Below are 26,422 nucleotides of genomic sequence, written 5' to 3' on the forward strand. Positions count from 1 at the left end.
AGCTGCTGTTCAGGCTGTTTTTTTTCCCCCGACTTGGATGGATATTTTTGGCTGAGAAACACCCGCTTTGGAGTATATAACATTTCCCCTCTTGGTATTTTTTTTTTTTTTGCAGCTCCGATTTAAGCAGGAACTCTTCCCATAACGCCCCACTACTGGTATGCAGTCAGATGTTTGTCTCTGTGCGTTGTAGCAGGTGTGCTTTGGTTTTTTCACTGCTGCCGATTTTTATTTTTGGTGACTGTTTTTAGACTGCATCCTCTATCGCTGAATGATTCACTGAGGGTTTCGTGTTTCCTATCTTCAATATCAGACCATATAGAGTTCATATCTCAACTGTGTATGCTTGCCAATATAAACACAAAATTATATAGAGGAGACCAGTAGTTACGAAACCTTTGTAACTGCTGTAAATGGATGTAAGGGGAGTGCAAGATCACCGCACATTGTGCATGTTTTTTACTCCTTTTTGATTGTGCATGATTGGTTACTATAGGGCGATAAGCCCCTTGTGAGTAGGATGGAAACGGGTGTTTTGGAGGTAAATGCTTGTCTGTGGTTAGTTTTGTATGTGGTTTTGAGGTTTGCTCCGGATTGCTTATTGTAATTGTTATGTACAGGACAGTTGCTAGCTTTTCAGAATATTTTACGCCGTGTTTTTGGCACAGCCCGGTTAAAGATGTGCATGGCCAGCAAACCGACTCGCAGTTAGCTATTTCGACATTTTGGGTCTCATTAGGGTGAGGCTGGTTACTGACCTTTCATTGTGAGGCTGGTCCTTGCCACAGACCAGTTACACAAGTAAGTTATGGTGACTAAAAAGTGATGACACAATTTGTGTAAAATATAAATAAATACCTGAAAACAGAAGAGTCCTCTTCCATTTCCCTGCACAACAGATTGTCAAGCGCATGATTCTCTCTCCCCTGGAAAACGAGTATAGTGGGCATGTCACTGTCAGGGCTACATTTCGGGGCACCCAAAGGTTTAATGGCTTTTTTTTGTAGACACCGAGGCTTTAAGAGTGATCTTTATTTCAGCACAAACAGTTACAGAACACAAACACTGCAAACAAAATAATGTCGCTGGTGCTGCCTTGCATGCCCCCACCTTAAAGTTCTGTCTGAACCTTTCTCACATTAGTAACTTCCAGCCCTCTCTAGATGTACTGTAGGATCAATCCAGCAGAGTTTCCATGTGCATTCTCTCCAGGCTTGTGCACCAGTGTTGTGCTTGTCAGCCCGTTATCCCGCAGAGGCTATTGCTGTAGTGCACCTGAGGAGTGTGCTACTGCAGGGGTGCGCAAACTTACCATCATGCGCCCCCCTTTTCTCCTCTCTGGCTCGCGCCCCCCTCACTCCTCCGGCACCTAAATCCAGAGTAGAAATAATAACTAGGGTGCTCTGGGATATAACAATTACAGAAACAGAAAAAGTTTAAGACAGCCTGCTTACACTAGATCCCTATCTTGTTCCACTCGAAGTATATGGTGTATTAACATGACTACAGTAGTCAGGAAAAATCATTATTTATTCCCATACGTAGGCTAATTAATTAATCCCCTCAATACGACACTATAGAATAAGTACTAGGTAATAAAAATAATACAATTTTAATGAATAATTTGTAACATCAATGAGAGTGAAAAATACATGTATACAGTAATATTAAAATCCCCAGAGCGGACGGCTGGATGTGTCTAGTAGGTAGGATCCATGACAATCATTTAGCATCTAAATTGGCCTACTTATAGCTTATTAAGAAACTATTTAATACAGGAGTCACAACACTAATGAGACTGTATACCATCAATTACTGGTAGACTGTAGTCACATGTAATCGAGTTGGCTTAAAAATACTAATAAGGTCTAATAGTGCTCTTTGTTATGGAGAGGAGCTAATGGGAAAAAAAGGGCATACTGTAGATAGTTGCAATACTCTTTGCAAGCGATGGTATTTTAAGACATTGTAGACTGGTATAGCAGCCTCTCAAATTAACCCAATCGGACTCGTATGTCAGTGTTCATAGAGCCACTGACGTACAATTCTGATTGGGTTAATTTGAGAGGCTACAAAGCTTAAAACAGCGGTGCGCAAACTGGGGGGCGCTAGATTTTCTGTGTGGGCATGTGGCAGTTATAGAGGTCCTGCGCTCCCCCCCCAGGCATTTATATAAAATGCCTGGGGACCGCGCAAGGCCTCTATAATACACTTACCTTCCCGCAACACGTCGTCCTGGTAACCAGGCGTCAAATGACGCCGCAGGGTCACGTGATATCACGATACCACGGCAACGTGATATCACATGACCCACGCCTCATTTGACGCCAGGGTCGAGCGGGGGGGTGGGGGGGATAAGCGCCGAGGAGAGCAGGCAGGGGTGCACACGGGGAAAAGTTTGCGCACCCCTCTCTTAAAGTACGATCGCTTGCAAAGAACATTGGAACTATCTATGCCCTGTTTTCATTTAGCTCGTCTCTCCATAACAAAGAGCAATATTAGACTTTATTAGTATTTTTAAGACCACTCGATTACATGTGACTAAATACAGTCTACCAGTAATTGATGGTATACAGTCTCATTAGTGTTGTGACTCCTGCATTAAACCGTTTCTTATACAGTAGCTTATTAAGTAGGCCAATTTGAATGCTATATGATTGTCATAGATCCTACCTACTCGCCTACTAGACACATCGAGCCGTCCGCTCTGGGGATTATAATATCGCTGTAAATATGTATTTTTCACTGTCGTCGCTGTTACAAATTGTATTATTGTTGCAAATGTGTCCGTTGCTCCAACTCAGACTGTAGTTGGTTTATTTTTTTTTGTTGTTGTCCTGGGAATGATAATAGTGTATTTAATTACAGGGCAGGTGATATTCTCTGCAAGTTGTGTATTACCATCCTTATTAATTGCGGTCTAAATACTGCTAATTAATTGCTGTCTAATTACTGCTACTCCCATTTGATCAGATGGCTTGTTGGTGCAGGGGCGAAAAATAAAAAAATGTTCTTGTGTTAATAAAGGCTTAGTGTGCCTACCGCGTGGTCTACTTACACCCCACCTAACAAACTTGAGACGACACAGTTCTGTGGAAGTAAAAATTGGTCACCGCTTTATTGCCTTAACGATACTTGAAAATAGACTGTTGGCCAGTCGCTAGTCATTTGTCGTCAGCCCTATTCTCGGTATCGTCCGGCGGGAGCACTTTTCCAAACCACCCTAATCTACCGTCCGGCAGAAGACATCTCCCGACTGCCCCGTCATCCGCTTACCCTAGGTCCCCCTATTCATGGCCGTTTGGGCCTACTCGCATAGATAGAGCCCAGCTTCCTAAAATTAGTGCCAGAGGTACATCGCCCAAACGTCTGTGTCTCCGTCCCGCACAATCTTTTCGGGTTCCATCCACATAGGGTTGATTTCCGCGTATGTCACTTCCGTGGTCGCGTCATAGGTGAGGGTGGAAGCGCAGTCTGCCTCTGGAGTCAGCCCCGATATTGCCAGTCCTTCAGCTCTCCGGTTCTCAACGCCAACTCTACGCGTTTCGCTAATTGCTTCTTCAGGAGTTATGAAGAAAACCGTGGAAATCAATCGTGAGACGCTACGAAGCTGTGTACCGATGGGGTCCTTCTGCATTCGGCGGTTCTCTCCAATGCCTGTTTTTTATTGGAACATGTGAGTTTAACTGCTCTTGATACTTCTTATTGAATATATCTGGTCAAATAGTATGCATTATTGTGGCTCTTTCTTTTCCATGTCTACCATACTTACCTACTGAGGGATATCCTGATACGTATTCATCACAAGGGCTCCAGTCAGAGAGAGAAGAATCTCTGACACGCTTAAGATTACGATAAGTTTTGTGAGTGCTATTACTTATAGCTAACAGAGTGATATATACCAGTATCCACAATCTGCACTATATTTGCTTTATTTTTTATTCACATATACCATTGAGCACACCTGCGCTCCTCCTCCCCCACGAGCAAAGAACACTTACTGGGGACTTGCCCCACACACCAAACTGTGACCCTAAACCCTGACTGCTGATCGCATGCAAAGACCTGCGCATGTTATTAATAAAAATATCCATGCTCTCGTCTGTCCTGTGCACCCAGTCACTCCTGTGCCAAGTACGCCCCCTGTCCACAAATTCCACATGCTTCACAGTCTGCCCCCCACAAGAGAGGATGAACTTACACTGGCGACACACTTTATTCGAGCTCGGCTAGTCCCACGAATTCGGGTATACCTGGGTGTATTGAGGTTTGTGACTGTTTTCTGCCCGAGTGCATTGAGGTATTTTCCAAGCAGGGATTGAAGCATTTTATTCCCGCTGGCTGCAATACTGCACAGTATATATATATATACTGCATTACAATTCATGAATTTATGCCATCTGGTAGACACGCGAAGCATTGCAGCCTATTAAATCCTAATAATTATCATTTAACAGATCAGCCGCCCGTCAGCCAGGCATGAACCCAGGCTGGGAAGGCAAATGCAACGGGGCTTGTCAGAGGTGAGGAGCGGCGCATTCCAGGTATCTGCCAGGTACATACTGGGTATTTGCTCGAATAAAGTGTGTCGGTGCAGTATGGATGACTCTGTTCACTTCTCGCCTTCTCGATGCCCACCCAACTGGAAGCCTCCTTCCATACCGGCTGAGGTATAATCTCTGACCAAATAATCTCTGCGTCACTCCAGAAGGCTTTAAATCGGGTGCAGTCTGTGTGTATCTGGGGGATTCAATCTAAAGACTTGGTGGACACCATATCGTTCTGCCCAGGTGGATCATTATCACGTGGGGCTTTCTTCCATAGACGACCAGCGCATTTGTGGTGGTTGGCACCAAATCTCTCCAGCACATTCCTCTCTTACCCAGCCATCGTATTTTCATGCTCTCTTGTGGGATTCCCAGCAGCAAATCCAGCGTGCTCGCAGCCTGCTCCCAGGCCCAGTAAATGAAAGAATGACCCATCAGCCAGACTTCCGCGCTGCTCCCGCTTTTCCCACTGTGAAGACTGATAGCATGTTAGAACTGCACGATTATTTACTGTAATTACTCGCCTGCTGTCACCTAATGTACCCCTTATAAGCATTTGATTTCCAACTCCTCAGTTCCTTAATCTGCGTGATAGGCAGCCCCCGCTCGGAGGCTACTGTCGCCCCAATCCAAAACGAGGTGGGACCCAAAATTGGTTGCATCTATGCCTCCTGTTTCAAGGCAACATTTAAAAATCCTGTTGAGCAGAAATTTGGTTAGAGGAGTTGAATCCTATATGCGTCAGGAAAACCTCGCTGCCCGGCGTAGCGCTTTGCCGCCCTCACAGGGCACACCTTCCTGTTCTCATGCTGTCTCAGATGTACCCTGGCCCCTTTCTCTGCTTGGTCAGTTTTTGACCTGTGTATGCGGCATGCTACACTATCCTCCCCTATAATCACATTTCCGAACAACAGGCCAGTGTCCCTGCTAGTTTTTTGATGCTGCTACCAGTTCCCCTTCTCTAAAGGCTCCAAAGAAGGCAAAAGTGAAAGCCGCTTTAAATAAATTGATTTCGAAAGGTCCTGCACATACTGACTCTGCCACCTTGCTCAAGCTCTGCGCTCCCCTCTGCCCCAACCAATCCGTATTGGTCTGAGGAGAAAGTCCTTGGTGATATCTACCGGCCCCCGCAACTTCAGAAAAAATGCGATGCCCACTAGTGTACACCCCGCCTTTGCTCGTGACATGCCTGCCCGCTTCTGGGTAAGTAAAAAATTGATTTAGCTGATTGGTTCTGCTAACCTTACCGCTCCACTTGGAGGCCTTCCTGAAACTGTGCCACTGTCGCCATGCGTTATGTTTTACACATGCGGGGGGCCAGCGATTGCTGCACCAAATCGATCATTCCCTCTGCCCTAACTGATACAGATCATTTGGGCAGGTCAACCTTTTTCCTGCGCGTCTGGTGCTGCCCGCCGAAAGGCAGGGCAGTTGTGAAGCGAGATAATGCATCTGTGATTTATATTAAGCTTCCCTGGGACATGATTTGCTTTAAAGTTTATATTCCCCTGCATGCACTGCAGGACTCTGCCTCTACCACCCCCAAATTCTCTGACCAGAATACTATATGCTTGTTTGCCAATCCCTTGGCCCATAACTCCACTGCTAGTATAATGGGGAACAATTCCAGGAAAGCCATGTTCTTAGTTAGCTCCGTCTCCGTCTAGTCAGTTGTCCATGGACCTGCACACCACTCGCCACTAAAGTGTGTCCCCTGACGCGTCGGTGAATAACTGCAGGGCGTTGCGGGTCTCGCTGTCTTTGACCCACACAGCCTTCTCCCATTAAATTGCCTGAGAACCCCAAACCTCCAGGGCTGCCCTCGGCTCCCTAGTGATCCAGATATGGTGTTTGGACTTCTTTCGCCCACAGTGGCCCCTTCTAACCTTTGATTAAATATCCTGCCCATTGAGATTACTCTGCAGGTAAAGGTTTTTAGCAGACCCAGCAGTGACTGCATTTGTTTCAGAGTCACCTTCTTGGCCTCCCTGACCTAGGTTAGTTCTAAGCTTCCTGACTTTGTCTGCAGGTAAGCGTGATTCCCTTGCCAGCGTGTCAATCTGTATGCAGAGGAATGACAGTATTTCTGTTGGGCTCTCAGTTTTTTCTCCTCCGCTATGGGAACCTCCAATTCCTTCCTAATCCCCTCAGTACTCTCTAGCAGCCTGTCGCACAGCATGGAACTCACCAGCAGGAAGTCATCCACATAGTGCGCAACTGGGCTAGTCCCCGTTTTACTCACTATGCACCAGTGTAGGAAAGTATTAAATGCCTCAAAGTAGGCACACGAAATAGCGCAACCCTTGGGGAAACGCCTAACGCTGTAATACGCACACTGAAACTACTCTTTGATAAAGCGCCCTTGGCGAGAAACGCGTTAGAGGTTTCTCTTTTTAAACTAGGTATGTTTCAATAAAGTTTTTGTTATTTTTTCTATTGGCCTCCAGTTCCACGCTTTTTGCTGTGCTCTCCGTTTTCCTTTTTTGTTATCCTGCACTTACCTGTGGATGCACGCTGCTGCTACCGGATGTCTTCGATTCACCAGCGGTTGATTTTGTGAGTACCCCAATCATTGAACTGTATGCTGCGTTATTGTCCGTCACTAGGGGATTTGGTCTGGCATTGCGGGGGTCTGCTGGTTCCCGTCGGGGGACCTCATGATCGCCGTGGTCAACTTTTCCCTATACAGGCAGTCCTCGGTTATCCGACATGCGTTACTCAAAATGGCATTGGATAGCGAAACGTTGTAAAGCGAAACACGTTTTCCCATAGGAACACTGTTTAAATGAAAGGTTTTGTTCCTGAAGGCATTTTTAACGCTAAAATACACAAAATATTTTATGCAGGCAATAAGATATGCAGCACACACATAATTTATATAGTGTATATACTGTATTATATATCTAATATATAATATAGTATAAACATATAATATATTATATAGTATAATATAGTATAATATTATATGTATGCTCTTACGACGCTTTGCAACGTTATTTTATGGACACACAAACAACGTTGCAAAGCGTTGTAAGAGCGTTGGATAAGCCGTTTTGGCGTTGTAAAAATGAACATAGGTATGCATTGCATAGCGTTAGATAAGCCATTCGTTGTAAAACGAAGCATTGTAAAACGAGGACTGCCTGTACCTATGTGATTGTTTATGGGCTTCATTCGCTACAGCTTTCCGCTTTATACTCGGGACTCCGGTACATCAAGGGTTAATGTGGATGCCTCCGCGTGATGCACGCGTGTCTACTGGGCTAGTAGCGCCACACATTGAGGTTCATTCCTCTCATTGCTACTATTATGGGCACTACACAAGCATCCTGATGCTTATTGGATTTGACAATACAATTGATTAGTCACACTTGATTTTGAAACACCACAGTACCTTTTACTGAACCGCTCCTTTACAGACAGCCTAAACATACTGTACCCACATACCTTCTTTTTACCTATATCTCTCCGGGTTTTTCTGGGCAGGAGTGTGTACAGGGAGCTAGTCTCGACCGTGACCGAATCCTCCCCGCAGTGGGTGGAAATTACCCCTTGTGCTTGCTCGCTTTTGTGTTTTTTTTCGCCTTTACCTTCCTACTTCGCTTCGCAGACTTGCTCAAGGCTTCTACCTGCTTCCTTATGCACTTTACACCTGGGGACTCGTCGCTGTCTGTGCCGCTGCTTGCGTCTGAATCAGTGTTCACCCTTGCGCTCTCACTATCATCGCTGTCTGACCCTTGGGACTCACAGTCCGACCCTGTCATAACCAACCCCACATCACTATCATCACTTTCAAACACTGCATTATCATGCTATCCTGATCCTGCAGCTTGGACACCTGGATGACCTGCCCCGGCACCGGCATATCTGCCGGGGGCCTGCCCGGGACAATGTGAGTGACACCGCGTGGCCAGTGGCAGTGGGGCTGCCAACGGTGGATCCGGGTGCGTGAGGCGTGAGGCGTAGGCATGTAAGGGGATGGGTGCCTTAGGCGCAGGTGTGTAGTGTGTGTGTGTGTGTAAGGAGCCGTTGCATACGGGGGTGGGGCGTGGGCGCGTGAGGCGTAGGCATGTAAGGGGATGGGTGCCTTACGCGCAGGTGTGTAGTGTGTGTGTGTGTGTGTGTGTGTGTAAGGAGCCGTTGCATACGGGGGTGGGGCGTAAGGCGCATGGACGGGTGCGGAAGGTGCTTAAAGCGCAGGGGCTTAGGGCAGGAGAAATGCGGGGGAGGAACAAAATCAATGCAGAGTTCGAGCAAGCGCCGGGTTTAAATTCCCCGCTCGAGTCTCCCTCCCCCCTCGCGCAAATCTAACAACCCTCGTGGGGAGGGGGGAGGAGAGCCAGCCACAGCTCCCACCCTCTAGAGGCACAGCAGCCCTTATGTGGGTGACGGACCATGCTAGGCCTCTGCCTTTCTTTGCATAAAGGTGTTGAGGATGTTCAGTTTATTGTGGTAACTAGTTGATGTTCTGATGTAAAATGGGGTTTTCTCTGTTGTGATAAATCTATGCAGATATTCTTTTTCCTACAAATCTCTATAAAGTAACATTTATCTGGTAAAAACGGGTGTGGTGTGTATGGTTGTGTTTTCCACACGTCTCTTTCAATCCATGTTTTCCTCCTATTCTCCTGATCTTTTTATGAACGTGCGCTCTTTTTTTCCTTGGTAATCTATCTTGCTGTAGTCCCATCACATATTTCAGGGAAACACTGGCATTCGCCAATGACATACTGCTACTTCAATACCACGTAGTGTATAGTAGAATTACAGGAGGTTCCCATGTTCACATCCTTCTGAAAATTCCACATTTAGAAATATTTAAAAAAAAAAAATCACTTCATAAACCCGATGAATAGGGCATAGCTTAGGAAAGTTTGCCTATATTTTTTGGACTAAAAAGAGATTTCTTCTATGAAATAAATCACCTTTTTTCTACTTGGTTACAATTGGATTAACACAGTTACCACTATCCAAAACGTCAACGTGGACATTTGTCATCCGTTTTTATAAAAAAAAAAATATTTATTATATTGCACTCCTAAAGTGGCAATACAGTTTACAGTTAAATTTGTTTTGTTTTAATAGATGCAGCAGTTAGTTGCTTGCTTTAAGGAAGTGTAATTCCCTAAACTGGCAGTCGATCAGCAGAGGTCCTGCTTCCCTGGGTTCACAATATGGCCACCTGTTTCAAAAGATGACATGCAGTGGCTTTTGTAAATGGTTGCTATAGCAACTCAAGGGAGCTTAATGCATTGTAAAGTGTGTGTGTGTGTGTGTGTGTGTGTGTGTGTGTGTGTGTGTGTGTGTGTGTGTGTGTGCGCGCTATTATACAGTAAGTACCATCTAGTACTACACAACTGATGTATACCAAAAAAAAACACAGGATTTTTTTTATATACTGCTGTGTTAAACATTAACGGTCCTGCAACAACACAATGAAGAGTGAAACCTATTCACGTCCCTTTAATACAGAAAAGGATAAGTGAACAACTCTACCTACACAGAAAATGTATGAGCCAAGTCTGTTTTTCAGCCCTGATGTAATACTCCGTGAACTATATAAAAGCGAGAAGACCTGCAATAGACTCTCCCAGAATCTGTTTAATGTCACACTGTTGTTAGTGAATCATTGGGCTGTGTATCAAATATCACAATGAAACACTGCTCTAGCTCTGGATACCTGCTCTGCTGGTGTCTTCCCCTCCTCACAACTCCATACCCAAACCCATCCCAGTATAATCTTAGGGGGGGGGAAACGGAGGCAATATGAATTCTTCAACTTTTCCCAGCTACATTCTCAACTTTTGTACTTCATGCTGTGAATAAGAAGAGACAATAAAGAGCTTACAGTTTTATGGAAACTCCTGCCTGAGAGTGAAGTGTATCAGGAGGAGGGGAAGGTATTTCTCTTGTGGGTACTTCACCCCATACTGCTGGGGGCAGCAGGAGATGGAGGCGCTGCACTAGTAGAGAAGACGGAGGCACAACCCCAGAAGCCTGTTCTGTTCTCCCCCATGTAATCGCGGGAGACTCAGGGGCCAGCAGGTATGCACCACACAGAGACATGTAGCCTGATCATTAGACTCCCTAGGAGACCCTATCTGAGATTGGGGGGGGGGGGGGGGAGTCCAGGTTACATATGATAGGGCACAAGGAGACAAAACAAACCTATTTTACAAACAATGACAAGATAATCAGGCAGCAAGGCAGGTTGTGTGTGTGTGTGTGTGTGTGTGTGTGTGTGTGTGTGTGTGTGTGTGTGTGTGTGTGTGTGTGTGTGTCTTAATTGCAGTTATTTCTGTCAACCGGTTTTTATACATAAAATCTATGGGGATTTATTAAAGTAATGAACAAACTGAGCAGAGTCTGTGGGTTGAAAGTCGGCTACGGATGGATCAATAAAGTAAAGTATCATAGTTTAGGCTGAATCATAACTGAAATCGTAGGACCTGTCATTTGAAGGTCAAAATAAAACCATTACATACAGTTATACATTAGTCGCTCTTCATACACTGATTGTTGGGGTGGGTTAAGATATACTGGGATATAATTTTTGTAAACGTGATCCCATTTAATTCTATTGGCTGGCTCCACCTTTTCCATGCAAGTCCTTTCAACACAGGCAGGAGATATTTGGAGAATAAAATAGTCATAAGTACAGGTTTACTTCTGCACGGCTGTATCAAATGTTTGTCCTACAGCATTGGCTACATCTATGTGTGAGTTATTAATCCATCTTTAAAAATAGCACATGAGGCAGCAGTGTTTTCAAAGTCCTCTACTACGAGCAGTATGTGCGGCCCCATGGGACCAGGTGGTCTGTGTTAGTAATGCTTGTATGGGACAAAGTGGATCTCAATTGTGCAACATAGTTTCGTAATGATGGAGATCAGGTTCTGCAGGAAGGAAACGACTTCTTCTTTTGTATTTTAGTGTGAGACAATGGGTATTGCACATTGCTTAAAGCAGCAATACTGCTTCACCTTTTTCTCTCCTTTATATGTAAAGCGTATGACTGTATAATTCTACATTCTTACTTAAGCTGGCATCGTCTGGTGCTCCTTTTATAACTCTGTAAAATTCCTGACTGCTTCAGCCTGCTACAATGGGTTCTTGTATTACTAAGGTAACATTATCTATTGTTACAGTTTGCAGGTCAAACTGCTGGGAACATTGCCAACACATTATCTCAAACAGCAAAGTTTTGCAAAGATCTTGCACTGCTTGGGAGGTGGGCTAAAACCTGCTGTAGAAATCAAAGGATGCTTTAAAACATTAAACATTTTTGTTTTATTCAACTCTTAATGCTATTTTTTAACAGTCACTATTATCTAATAATACAGAAATTATTTTATTTGAAAATACAATATACGATCTCATGTTTTGCTACTTTAATGAGCATTGGGTTAAATGTAATGAATTAGGAAAATTTGCATTCGGCTTCTGTTTTTTATTATTTATATTAATCATATATATTTTCTGCACTAAAGACGTTGTCATGTTTTTGTTTCCTTACCTATTGTCGTATCTTATGTGTTGCACTTATTGTACTGTAATTCCCTGTACTGTATTGTCGTTTTTGTAAAGCACGAAGTACAGCTGTGTGCGCTATACAAGTACATACATACAGTGGTGTGAAAAAGAAAGTACACCCTCTTTGAATTCTATGGTTTTACATATCGGGACATATATGGACAATCATCTGTTCCTTAGCAGGTCTTAAAATTAGGTAAATACAACCTCAGATGAATAGCAACACATGACATATTACACAGTGTCATGATTTATTTAACAAAAATAAAGCCACAATGGAGAAGCCATGTGTGGGAAAAACCAGGATGTACTTTCTTTTTCACACAACTCTATATACGCACACACACGCACACACACGTACACACACGTACACTGGGCCTCTCTCACTCACTATCCAGCCGGCACGCACAGGCATGAGAGTCCGACGTGGGACAGTACAATAGAGAGGCAGGCAAGCAGCTGTGGAGACGCCGGGTCCGGCGGCAACAAGAGGCCCAGCCAGCGCCCCCCTCCCTCCCCCGCAGCCATTGCCTGGATAGTGAGGAAGGCAGCCGCTGGGGGTCAGCAGCCTGCAGAGCCGCAAGAAGGAGCGAAAAGAGCCAAATGTGACTCGGGAGCCTCAAGTTGCTGACCCCTGATCTTGGGTGTATTCCATGTAGTTTCTTCCATAAAATGGGAAATCCTGCATTATAAATGTGGGTCTCTATGAAAAGGGCCCCAAGATATTAATTTAAGTGTAGAGAAGGATCCAAATTGGAAGTCACGGTGCACAGCCAGGTACTGGTGAAAAATTGCAATGGGAGCCACGACCAAAAATTTAATTAAAAGTATTTATTGAGTGGTTAACACATGGGTAAGAGAAAAGCAGGTTAGAGACACCCCTCTACAGTAAGAGGACATTCCAGCAGCTACCAGTATGTGAGTCATTTATTTTGATTGTACCCTGGCTGGGTCTCATGCTCTAGGGAAGACTCCTGGTGTTGTGTTTTAGATGGGGCCATTCAATCTGTGACCACTTTCTTTTCACATATTACAGGTCAATATTGTCCACCCTTCAATGAGCTTTCTTATCTCATCTTACTCACCACCTACTGCTGTTTCATTAGCCCTCTTTTCAGGAACTGGGGTTATTATCTATTGTCTATTATTAACCCTTCCTTACCAATTTTTTGGATGCACTGTTTTATATGGGAACTCATCTAGCTCTCATTATGCCAATTTATTAATTTAAGTGCTCCGTTTGGGTAACAGTGTCTACTAAAATGGAAATTACTAGACTCATTTTTTTTCTTTAATACAAGAGAAGAAAAATAATAATAGTGATACAGTACAGGTGGTAGGTTTCCAGAGTGGCATATAAATGGCCTGAAAGGTTCCTTGGTTCTTATTTAGGGCACAGATTGCTGTCCTTTATAGAAATGACTTAATGTCTACCCATGCTGTCATTTGTTATATGCTATAAATAATGATTGTGTACCAAACAAAATGGTACCATGTAGCATATTATATAATGATTGAGTATTTAATGTAATCTAAATTACTATAATGCACTTTGTATATTTAATACACTTTCAAATTAAAAACAAATCCTGCAGGTATAATTCATATTTAGATGTGTAGATATGTTCTTAACGATATATATGTCTGAGATTTATTGTTTTAATTCAAAGAATACTTCCCAATTTAAAATTCTAGACAATATGGGAAATGCATAAAGGGAACACTAAACGTACTAGATGCAGAATGAAGCACACATGCACATAATTCTCTTCGCCTCAGTGGTTTATTCTAGTTTAATGATTTGCTGTATATACCTTAAGGTGTTATTCAGTTGTAGAACTCAGGAATATGTTCTCATAGGACTAGAGTATTTCTATATATCTACTGTATATCAACCTAGGTAAAGTGAACTGATGAAATACATCCCAAGAAGATATTTGTGCATGCCCATTAATAAAGTCCTTGTTTGTTTCTGAATATTTTAGGTTTCACAGTTCACGCCAGTGGCAATACAAACTGCAGTAGCTAGATTTATAGAAGTTTCAGTCATAGTTTGTTTTATCAAGATGTTTGTGTAATTAATCTGGGATCTGCAGTTGGGTAAATGTGCATGTGGAGATGGGACTAAGGAGCAATGTTGAGCACAAAAACAATGTTGTGTATGGCATAGACCAGGGGTGGACAACCCGTTGCCCATGACAGCATTGGACCTGACCTGCCTAATCCTCAGCTGCTTCCCATGCCAGAAATAGTCTGACCACTGTGAAGTCGGAGCTCCCTTTCACAGCAGGACCTGAGGGGAGCTGGGGCTTAGTGGCAGTGAGGGGGGAGGAGTGAAATTGTGAGAGGCAGGAGGAAGGGGCAATATTAGAAGGTAGTGCTTGCTAATATCTAGTTCCTAGCATCCCACTTCATTGTTGTATCATAAATCTCTCTTCTCTTCTTCTCTCTTCTCTCCTCGCAGCATTATTAGAGGAACATTTTCTAGGAGACGAAGTACGAATGTGTTGCTGTTTCCTCAATGTTTTATTGGGTTAGACGGTCTTTCGAAGTGTTTTTCATTGTTTTTGATTCTAGGAGTTTGTTTACTTCGTCTCAATTGCATGATGCACCCTTTATATTGCACACATTGCTCAACTTTGATACTGGGCTGAGGTCTGTTATGTGTGAAGATACTGTAAACATTTACCTATTAATGCACCATTACCCGCAGGTACCTCCATAATATCTAAACATGCCTATTACAACTACAGGTACATGGGAATGGGAGATGGGAGATGGGAGGTGAAATGTGTCTTTATACAGTAGCTAGCACTTTGTAACATTTAGTAATGCATGTGATTTTATAGCATAATAGTCTGCCTCTTAAACAGTTGTTGACTGTTGTTGCTTAAATCTCTAGTGCAGTGGTTTTCAACTGGGGTTCTCGGGGAACCCCTCAGGGGTTCCGCGGAACAGGGGGGGGGAGAGCCGGGACAACTCTCCCAGCTATCCTAGGACCGGCGACGCGTCGGCACCCCCAAATAGCAGTGACCCGGCGGCTCCTGAGCTGCCGGCAGCTCACTGCTGTCCTCCTTCTCTCTGCCTGTACCATACAGTGTGTACTCTCGCAGGGAGGGGGGAAAGGGGCACATTCCAAGAGCTTCACTCCTGAACTGGTTCGGGCAGGTGGTCAGTTTGTGTTTGTGTGTGTGTGTGTGTGTGTGTGTGTGTGTGTGTAACTGTATAAGTAAGTGGGAGAGAGAGAGAGTGTGTGTGTGTGTGTGACAGAACGTGCGCGAGGGAGCTTAAGGAGAGTGAGGTGGGAGAGACATGGGCGTGATGGCGGAGAGATTGCGGTGTGAGATACAGGGGACGAGGGTTGGGGTTTCCCAGAATTTCAAAATCGAATTCTGGAGTTCCCCAATAATAATTTTTTTTTTAAACCACTGCTCTAGTGAGTTGTTCACTCAGCCTGTCTTGATTGCCACAGTATTCAGGATCCCCTCTGCACAGGTCTCTTGGAGCTCCCTTATTGGACCGTATCCTCCATTATTATGATGAGACATAAACCGAGACCCTGACCTAGTTCTCTTGCTTTCAGTTTGGGTAGAAATTCTAAAAGGTCAACAACACCCAACTGTGCTATTTATTTCTATTTTCCTATGGGCAAATGAGCCTCACACGCCCAATAACTGAATTACTAAATAATGCAATTTGAGGAGCCATGTAAATCCAGTGTACTGAAAATCATCTACACCAGGGATGGCCAACTGAAAAGCAGAGTGGTGTGTTGTACTAGCTTATCACATAGTAAGTTAGACTGGTTACATTGTTCAACATGCTTCAAAAATAGGATTTTTTTTTTATCATGGAGACTATTTATTTTGTGTAGCAAAAATGTGAGATGTGTGTGTCTATTTATATAGCACCCACAGTGTACTCAGCCCTTTACATAAGAGACAATACAAAAAGTGCAACAAACAAAATCCCACAAGCCTGAACCACATTATTTTTAGCTCCAGGGTCCGTCCGTCCCATATCACCCCCCCCCCCCCCGATCCCGAGATCCTTACCAGTAAATGTTGTGCTGGTACGTCCCGGTTTTTAAATCCCTTATGTGATGTGGGCTGTTAGAAAAATCTTTGCGATGTAATACTCTGGAATCAGGTTTCCAGTTCAAATCAAAAGGTCCAGATCTTTCATTGTAATGCTTCTTTCTTAGGTAAAAGTTTCTTTGCAAGGAGTTCATCCGAATATTGTTCTGAATCAGGTATTGACCCATATCCTTCCTGTAGCATGGATGCTTCACATCCAAATACTCGTACAGTCCATCCTCCAATGTTAAAATAAATTTGTAGCATAAAAGATTGAACGGTATCATTGTTCTTGAACCTTTAGAACTAGCTTGCACTGATCACTGTGCACTAACATTGAAACACTCGCTTTGGGTTTGGCATCAACGCATTGTATTTGCAGAACAGTTTGACTAATTTTTTTAAGAATAATATAAGGTCCTTCCCAACCTGCATGCCATGGGCCAGGTTCCCTGAAAAATGTTACTATAACTTTCATTCCTGGAAGAAACTTATACATTGGATTTATCTTGGCATTGGATTTATAGTGAACTAATTTTGCAATACAGACATTGAGCATCTGATAGAAAAACTAGTAATCTGCCTTCCAGTCATTAACTCATGAGGAGTTAACTGTGTTGTCACATTGGATGTCGCTCAAATAGTCATAAGAACTCATGGTAAATAATTAACATTGTTAACCATATTCTGCTAGCATCTTTTTAAAGCTTGATTTCAATGTCCTATTCATAGTTTCAACTATCCCTGCTGACTGTGGATGACATGACATGAAACTGCTGCTGAATCCCCCAGCAGAGAACATAAAGAAATTCTGCACTATTAGTATTAACTTTTCAGAAGGGACTTTCTTTCCTCAATATTTTAATAATTACTAATCATAATTATAACTAATATCTAATATGTTTAATATATCTCACCCCCAACAAACATGTATATTCTATAACCATGTGTGTTGTGTTCTATAACCAGACTGTTAGTGCTGTTTCCCTGCCTGGGAATCGGAGGTGCTCAAGCGGCCATCATGTTGGCCCGACGTGCATGCGCTCTATCCTTTGATTTCTATAGCCGAATTTAGCACATGTACCCAGCAGTGCAAGATCTTTACATCGCTTTCATGTTTGGTGAGAATATTGGTAACAAATGATCACAATTTGAGCTGCAAGCTCTAACTATGTCTGTCTGTCTGTCTTGATAAAGCGCCATTAATGTACATAGCGCTTCACAGCAGTAATACACGTGACAAACATATAAATAAAGCAAAATAAGTATCTAGGCGCTCTCTCACTGGATCCTATGAATATATAAAAGGATGGATACTACCTTCTCAAGGGGTAAATGAACCCCTTGAGTTGTCGTCTCTCTTTGGTGCTCAAACCCCCTTTCAGGACCTACCAGGATCCTTAGTACAGAGAAAACAAGAAAAGAATGGGGGGAGCACAGGGTCAGAGAAATACTATGACACTCTTCTTTAAGGTGCAAAAATAAATGAATAAATAATCATGCATTGATTCAACTGATGATTACTGTAAGAAATATCACGCTTTCTGATCGGTGTGCAGGACTATACACAGGATGGGAAAATGGTGAAAGGGTTGATTTGAAAAATAAATAGATAACACTTACACGGGCCTGTGTGAGCACCTGAATTGTATTGGTGTCTTTATCCTCGTTGTGGTGATTGGGTCAAACTTCAAATAAGACCGGTGCATAGAGGGTAGGTGAAAGTAAGGTGAAGGATAGGGGATGTGTAGAACAGATATACAAACACTCACACGGCCCTGTGTGAGTGAGTGCACATCAGGGTTTGCTTGACTCCTCCTGCAGGGTCCCGTGTCAGCTTGTGCTCCTTCAGCCTCACTTGCCCTCGGTGTAGATGATCCACAAGTCAATTTCAAATGAAATGCCAGTGTTTTATTGATACAAATATGAAACCACACTTGCATCAATGGTTAAAAAAGGTGCAGGTCCCCCCGAGAGTCCGCATCTGTGGCTGCAATGGATCGATGCCCCTTCTTCCGCATCCAGATCCAGGGCTTGCGTCACAGGCTTCTTCCTACGGGTGCCGCACTGGTACAAAAAACTGAGCCTGAGGAAGCCTGAAGGCGAAACGCGTTGCTCAGTTTTTTGTATCGGTGTGGCACCCGTAGGAAGAAGCCTGTGACCACAACGAGGATAAAGACACCTATACAATTCGGGTGCTCACACAGGCCCGTGTAAGTGTTATCTATTTATTTTTAAATCAACCCTTTCACCATTTTCCCATCCTGTGTGTAGTCCTGCATGGGGTATATGGGTAAAATAAACGCTTAATTGAAAAACTGAGACCCATAAGAAATGTACGCAGTAATTAATTTCCAGAGAAAACCCGGCTGTAAGCACGGTTCAGATGTTTTAGATGTAACCCTTCTATGGTACCCCACCCGACATGAGATTGGGGGGTACACTCCTTCTGGTCACTCTGAGTGGTCTGGGTGCTGTGACCTGCTGGTAAACAGGAGGGCTGAGGGCTCCGCGGTGTTGTGGGGAGAACCAGGACAGGGACAGGAGGTGGTGTGGGACAGGTTACCTTGCTCTCTCTGGGTGGTGCAGTGCCTCCAGCCAGCAGGGATCCCCTGGGGTCTCCAGAGGAGAGACCCCCACTGACACTCCATTCTCCTCACACCAGGAACAGTGATACACACACAGCAGCTTCTTTCTGTGGTTCTTTATTCAGAGCAGCATACACAGCATACAGCAGAACATCATAGGCCTGATCCTGCTCTCTGCATTTCTTCTTATGGCAGCTTAACTTCCCCCCCCCTCCTTACCCAGGTGGGGCAAGAGGGGGAGAACGATTCTCTGTCCCTTCTCTTCAATCTCTTCTCTCCTACTCCTCCTAACTAACTAACTCAATTTGGGAATATGTCTCAATTTGAATATCCTCAGGGAGTGTTTCTAGCTTTGAATCATTACAACTCAAAGCTGGATACCGATTGGCTCACACACACATTAGGGGGTGTTCCAACCCATATCCACCCTTTGGATTAACACATTCAAATGTTGCTTAGGCCCGCCTCTGAATATTGCTACAATACTTCAGAGCTGAAACTCACAAACAGGCCAACTGAAGGAATTAACCTTTCCACTGCCTGTTCTAACAGGACTGACAGAGGAAAGGCCCAGAATTAGCAATAGCTGCCGAAGGCCAGGCTATATAGATATGCAAATTCGCTTGTTCAATTCTTTACAAAAGGTTGTTTTAATGGTTGGCAACATGTCATTGCACCTAAAAAGGGGTCAGGCAGTAGAGATTGAGTTTGACTTGGTCTGATCACTCAGGAAGTGGTGAGACGTGGGATTTGTTGTTGGCTATCATTTTTCTGTGGTGTACATGTGTCAAAGTTGACTGTTCCTTTTGTAATATGTAGTTGCTTAATGTGCTGTATATTTGTCAGACAGCAAATACCCTGTGAATAACTCCTTAATGAAAAAAATATTTATGATTGCTAGTGCATTACAAAGCCCAAGGAAAAAAACAACCTTATCTGAAGTACTGTGGCAGAACCTAATCTGTCTGGGACAGTCCACAAGAAGAAGAATTGGCCCACTCTTGTCATACTTGGATCTTATGTGATATAAGTATTCTCATCTTTCCTTAACTGGTGTGGCTACCGTTTCCCGAGGAGAATATAGAAAACTACTGCGTTAATGAAAGCCAAATGTGCCCATTAACCTCTTCTCTGCCAGGCAAGCAAGCAATGCATTGCTGATGTTAACTCTGCATACCCATTAGTAGCAATAAAATATACATCCTATAATACTCTATATGTAAAGCCGACGGGGGCAGTGGAATCGTTCATTGGCTTATAACTTGATTATAAACTAAGCATGAGCAGTTTACTGAGCTAGACTTAGCTTTAAAAATGTAATGCATTAGTTTCTATTCACATGTCAAGGTTGTGACAAGTTTTTTGACGATCTCTAATATTTGGTGCAGACTTCTGACATTTATTTTTAATTTTTTTGTCTCATGCTCACATTTCTTTATTTTTTGCAGTGTTTCATAAGCTTGATCATTTACCCACTTCCCCACTTTAGGACATCCTTGGGGGGGGGGGGGTGTGAAGCGGTGCTAGTGAGCCAGCTGTGTGTGTGTGTTTGTACGTACGTACGTACGTACGTACGTACGTACTCACTCATCACATTTTAAGTTATGGTGGGTGAAAAAGGCAACAAGAAACCTCCACCATATAGCAAATAAAAAGATCACTTGTGAGCACATTCACATGTCTTAGACAGGTCTACAACCCTGCCTTTCACAATTATCACCTACTGTAGCATACAGTGCAATTGAAGATAGGTGATAATGGTGAAAGGCTGGGTTGCAGACCTAAGACATGTGAATGTGCTCACAGGTGATCTTTGTATTATAATTATATATATATATATATATATATATATATATATATATATATATATATATATATATATATATATATATATATATATATATATATTTTAATATAGAGGCAATGCTCTTTTGAAACATTTTCTTAAAGGTATCTTAAGATGACTTCAGTTGACCAGCACCAGTTAGGCTACGCTTATAGTGCTGGCGATGTCCGGCTACGGTCAATGGAAAAATCACTTCCAGCGATCACGACCAAGCCGTTGCTCCGTCGCGCTTACTATAAGTGCACGCGACGGCGGCAATGCATTTGTTTTGACGCGACGTTGCTGTCGCCGGCACTATTAGCGCAGCCTTAGATGGTACACGCATGTATAATTCAGGCTCCAAGAGCTCTAAACCTAGTCTATCTACACCAGAAAAGAAAGCACATCTAGAATATTGTCTGATCTCCATGGCCTGTAACATAGTGCGCACTCGTCAATGATAATTGCCTGTGTGAGCCTGATGTTGCTATAGTTGAGACGCACAGCCGTGAGAGTTAGCGCGGCAGATTTGAGGAAATACAAGACATTTTTATTTTTGCGCTGTTGCCGTGACGCTGTGAGCCAATCACAGTGCGACCTAATGTTGTGATGTCATAGCCACACCTCATTGCCACGTGCGTCACAGCTTGCCCTATAGACACTAAACGCACACGCCACGTGCACACACGCCAGTGCGTATTATATTACAAGCCTCTGTTTTCTAGCAGCTCCTCCAAGCAATCTTTTAGGAACTGCCCTGCTTGAAAACACTCGTAAAGAATCTCCGCTTCCTCAATGGAAATTAAAGCGGATACATCTAAGTTAAGATCAGAGGTTAACTCTTTCAACAGGATGAGTGAAGCAGAAAGCAGGATCAACTAATTGGAAGATATTTTACCCAGCTGGTCACAAGCTGTGAAAGACCTCAAAATGTTTCAGAGAAGATGCTGAAAATAGAGAAGCGCTTTAATTTTAGAGTTTTGTGACTGCATTTCTTTTATTATTAATCTGATTTCGAAACTGTTAGATATACAGTTCAGCTAACCATTTGCAATCGAAAGAGAGCAAATCACATTTACAAAGGCAGATCAGACCCAGGAAGCCGACCTCGTTCAACAATCTGCAAAATATTAAGACACACACCTGTGCTTCAGATATTAGAAGAAGCTAAAATCAAAGCCCCACTTTCCTGGGATGGCATGAAAATGACAAGCACAGCAGAACATGGAAAAGAAACTGCAATAAAGCAAAGGAAGTTCTTGGCCATGATAGAAGAATTAAAATGTGTAGATTTAAATCTGTAATCCTGCGTTCACTGCAGTTTACGCTGACAACCTTGGTTTTATTTTCAACAACCCCTGATCAGCCCAAGACCATGTGTATACATTCAAAGTTAAAACCTCTTAATTGTTTCTTATATCCTTCAAGTCTTGCTGTTAACTTTGATAAAATGTAGGTGCAAAGGATCTGTTTATAGGGCAATCTTTATGCTAGACAAATCTGATTTCTTTTACCTTTCCCAAGCTGTTCGTGCAATGTTTGCCTGCACTTCGCGGCGTTGATTTAATTATTGAAGTGACTGGACCTTACATCTTTTGTCCCAGTTCAACTTTTACAGTTTCTTCGATAACCTCACATACTGTAAGCTTCATGGAATGAAAGCAAAATTGTGATCATCTTGCCAGCCAGATCTGCATTATATTTTTGTTTTTGTGCATTACTTTCTTTTGAACATTAGGCAACAGTTATTAGTTTTATTACTATCTGGATTGTGGAAGTCAGATTAAGTATTAAGAATTGTGAAATCTGCATTATTATTATTATCAATGCCCCTATTGGTGAACATCTTCTGGTAATTTTTTTATTTTGCAATTTAGCAAATAAAATGTCTAATTCTGGAACAATAACTTATTTGATGGTATATTACTGTGGGGTGCAATATTTTTTTTTGGTGGGGAGGCGGTGCTGCGGTTGCAAAGGCCCCGCACTCTTCCCCAAGGCATTTAAATGAACTGCTGGGGGACCGCGCAAGGTATCTGCAACTTAACTTACCGTGACTCAGTCGGCTTCAGCAATGTAGTGTCAAATGATGCCAAGGGGGTCACGTGATGTCACATGACCCCGCGGTGTCATTTGATGCTTCAGACCAGGTATGGGGGGCGCGAGCAGTGGGGTAGAGCAGGCAGGGGGGGGCGCAAGGCAAAAAGTTTGTGCACCCCTGGTATATTACACAGTATAAACACTTATACCATCTAAAAGACAAACGTGCATCTATCATACAGGATTTGAAAATAATAGATTCATGGAGAATTCTAAATCCTAAATAAATAGAATTCTAAATCCTTCTGATTTTTCTTTTCTTGTCCTCTTCTAGACATCTACTTATTTTTACCACCATCTCTTTTAAATTTAAATAATACTGTTATTGATCCGATTACAATATCTGACCATGCTGCCATATATGGAGATTGGATGCTTTTTCAAACGCCTCACCATGCAGCTTTGTAGAAATGTAAGAATTATCTAACAATTGACAGCATCTTCTTAGAGAAACAACTACAGATGTCGAAAAAAAATTAAGGATACTGATGTGCCTTTTAATTTAATTTGGGAAAGATATATAGTCACTTATTTGTGGATTTATTATTGGATATTCTTCATGTTCTGTAAAAAAAAAAGTTCAGAATATACATATTGCTTTTCTATCAATTTAATCTCATTCAACACACTATCTCTCAAATATAAAATGAATATGTTATATTAAAAAAGTAGATTGCTGTATAAATGCTCTTAAATCAAAATTGTAGTCAGATATATCTGGTAAAATGCTTGCAAATTATTTAAATGGGCAGAGAAATAGAAATAAAATAAATGGTGGAAAGGATCTGTAAGGAAATTTGCCAATTTCTACAAAATAAATGAATGAGGTATTTGCCAGTTTTTATGCCAATGTTTGCTTCCAAGCAAAAATCAAACCCTAGAGAAATAAGTGTATTTCTTGGGAATCTCACTGGTAATATTTTATTATCATTCGATAACTAAATTAGAATGACCCATTTATGAAGAAGAAATCTCCAATGCTATTCATTAGCTCAAGTCCTCTAAAGCACAAGCCCTGATTGGCAGAAAAGCAATCTTTACAAAAGTACAGGCATACCCCGGTTTAAGGACACTCACTTTAAGTACACTCGCGAGTAAGTACATCTCGCTCAATAGACAAACGGCAGCTCACGCATGCGCCTGTCAGCACGTCCTGAACAGCAATACCAGCTCCCTACCTGTACCGAAGCTGTGCGCAAGCGGGGAGACTATAGAGCCTGTTACAAATGCCTTATTTACATCAGTAATGCACGTATATGACGATTGCAGTACAGTACATGCATCGATAAGTGGGAAAAAGATAGTGCTTCACTTTAAGTACATTTTCGCTTTACATACATGCACCGGTCGAATTGCGTACGTTAATGTGGGGTATGCCTGTATTAATACATTATTGCTGTCCAAAATTAAAATATTTATATGATGGTTTATTGGTGGTAAAATGGCACAACTGTTCCTTTTCGAAGCCTTAATAATAATTTAAGAAACTGTGCAAATGCGTCTAGGCAGTAGTTATATCACTCATAAATTACCATGGTAAAATCCTTGCTAAAGTCATTGCTTCTAGATTAGAATCTGTGTTCCAAATTGTTACATAAGGATAAGGTTGCATTTTGAAGAATATTTTAGGATCAGACAGTTCAAGAAAGTTTATTTGGAACATTATTCAGTATTATAAGGGGTTGCACCAGGGGCTACAGAGATCCCCCAAAATTGGTGCACACCAACTTGTTTGGATAGATGTAGAGAGTAAAATCAATTTATTGGGTATAGTTAAAATAAAACACAAAATGGAGCAAAGGAATAGCTGGTGCTCTTTGGTGTGGTGAGGTTTAAAGCGGGGGTAGTTCTCTCCTTGCAAGCAGAGCTGTGTTTATTAGACAGGTTAGTATGTTCTGCATGTTATCTGAGATAGGGTTAAGGTTTAGGGGTGAACGCCACGGTACTATCCCTTGTTTCTATCTAGCTATTTGCAGCTGAATATCTCAAATGATTATATACCTGTAATGTATATATTTTAGACCATAATGGATACTGTTGCAGTTGGCATTATTCTGGGCTGTATCCAAGGAGCTGAGTAATGTCAAAAGGGGGTAGCAGCCATAGTAGACACATGCTTGGGGATATCTGTGGCTGTCACATTTTTCTGCCACAGATATCCCTAAGCATGTGTCTACTATGACTGCTACCCCCTTTTGACATACAGTAGCTGTTTACTTTTAATCTTGACTGTGTTTGTTTTTGTGTCTGTTCATGGTTTTGTCGTTTTTTTTTACTTCACCTATCCGTCTCTGGACTTTATTTTACCTTTGTATATACTGTACCAGTAAAGGTTTAAGTTTTATTGTGATCTATTATCCTACCCATACTAGTACTGAATGCAAGGACAAGGGACCTTCTTTATTAATTTATATAAAAATTTAAAAAAAAAACTAGTTGACTCCACCTGGCTTATCAAAACACCTAGAATTGCACATAAAAACAATAATGTTGCCTAAAGAAAATAGGCACCATCCAATGTATTGAAAATAAGGATCCAGGGGGGCTACCTCATAATAAAGACTTTATTGGACATACAACAAAATAATGAACCCCTAGTGAGATGGGGGAAACACACAACGCGTTTCATGCCTATAGCGCCTCATCTTCACTTCATGGTGTCACCATGATGAAGCGCTATAGGTATGAAACGCGTTGTGTGTTTCCTCCATCTCACTAGGGGTTCATTATTTTATTGTATGTCCAATAAAGTCTTTATTATGAGGTAGCCCCTCTGGATCCTTATTTTCAATACATTGGATGGTGCTCCATTTTTGCTGTTCCTGTTATCTTCAACCAACGGATAATCACGTCCCAGGACCTCCTCCAGGACTCTGCAGTGAGTTTTTATGTTTATATTATTATCCAGCAACTTTGCATACTGTCTGTCCGTTTAATAGGAGATATATTCAAAATGTCAGCAAGGCTGTATGTGTTCTACCTACGGGAGACACTAGGCACCATTCTCCAGGCTATTTGGCATATTGGATTTATACATACAGTCATACCCCGCATTAACGTACGCAATGGGACCGGAGCATGTATGTAAAGCGAAAATTTACTTAAAGTGAAGCACTACCTTTTCCCACTTATCGATGCATGTACTGTACTGCAATCGTTATATACGTGCATAACTGATGTAAATAACGCATTTGTAACAGGCTCTATAGTCTCTCTGCTTGCGCACTGCTTCGGTACAGGTAGGGAGCCGGTATTGCTGTTCAGGACGTGCTGACAGGCGCATGCGTGAGCTGCCGTTTGCCTATTGAGCGAGATGTACTTACTCGCGAGTGTACTTAAAGTGAGTGTACTTAAAGCGGGGTATGCCTGTATATATGAAAGGAGGTTCTTACAGAAGAATAGGATTGTATTTACATATGGGACAATCGTTTGTTTGTAGCACCGGATTTCTCTCATCTCATTCTTTTTAGCACCAAACTGAGCCCGCCACAACAAAGTGTTTAATAGTGGGGTTAAATCTTGATGACTGACACGCCAGTAAATCAATATAAAATAACGGTTACTGAATCTTGCAGCGTTTTCACTTGCTGAAACCCCACCCTTTTTTTGTGATAATAGCGTTGAGCTCACAGCCTTTTTTTCTCCTTCCTGTGTAATAACGCATGAACAAAGAACAGAATGTTAATGTAAAACCACATCAAATCCTTCCTTTTCAAGCAGAGATAAACCATTTCTTGTCCTCTTGCTTATTCT

At 42.4% G+C, this 26,422-nt stretch overlaps 1 protein-coding gene across 2 annotated transcripts in view; it reads left to right on the forward strand.

Moving 5' to 3' along the window:
• The window catches only part of LNPEP (leucyl and cystinyl aminopeptidase), a 110,152-nt gene that overhangs the window by 22,550 nt on the left and 61,180 nt on the right, over positions 1-26,422 (forward strand). The window lies entirely within an intron of this gene.

This window comes from Ascaphus truei, chromosome 1 (assembly GCF_040206685.1).
Source record: "Ascaphus truei isolate aAscTru1 chromosome 1, aAscTru1.hap1, whole genome shotgun sequence".
In the NCBI taxonomy this organism is placed as follows: domain Eukaryota; kingdom Metazoa; phylum Chordata; class Amphibia; order Anura; family Ascaphidae; genus Ascaphus; species Ascaphus truei.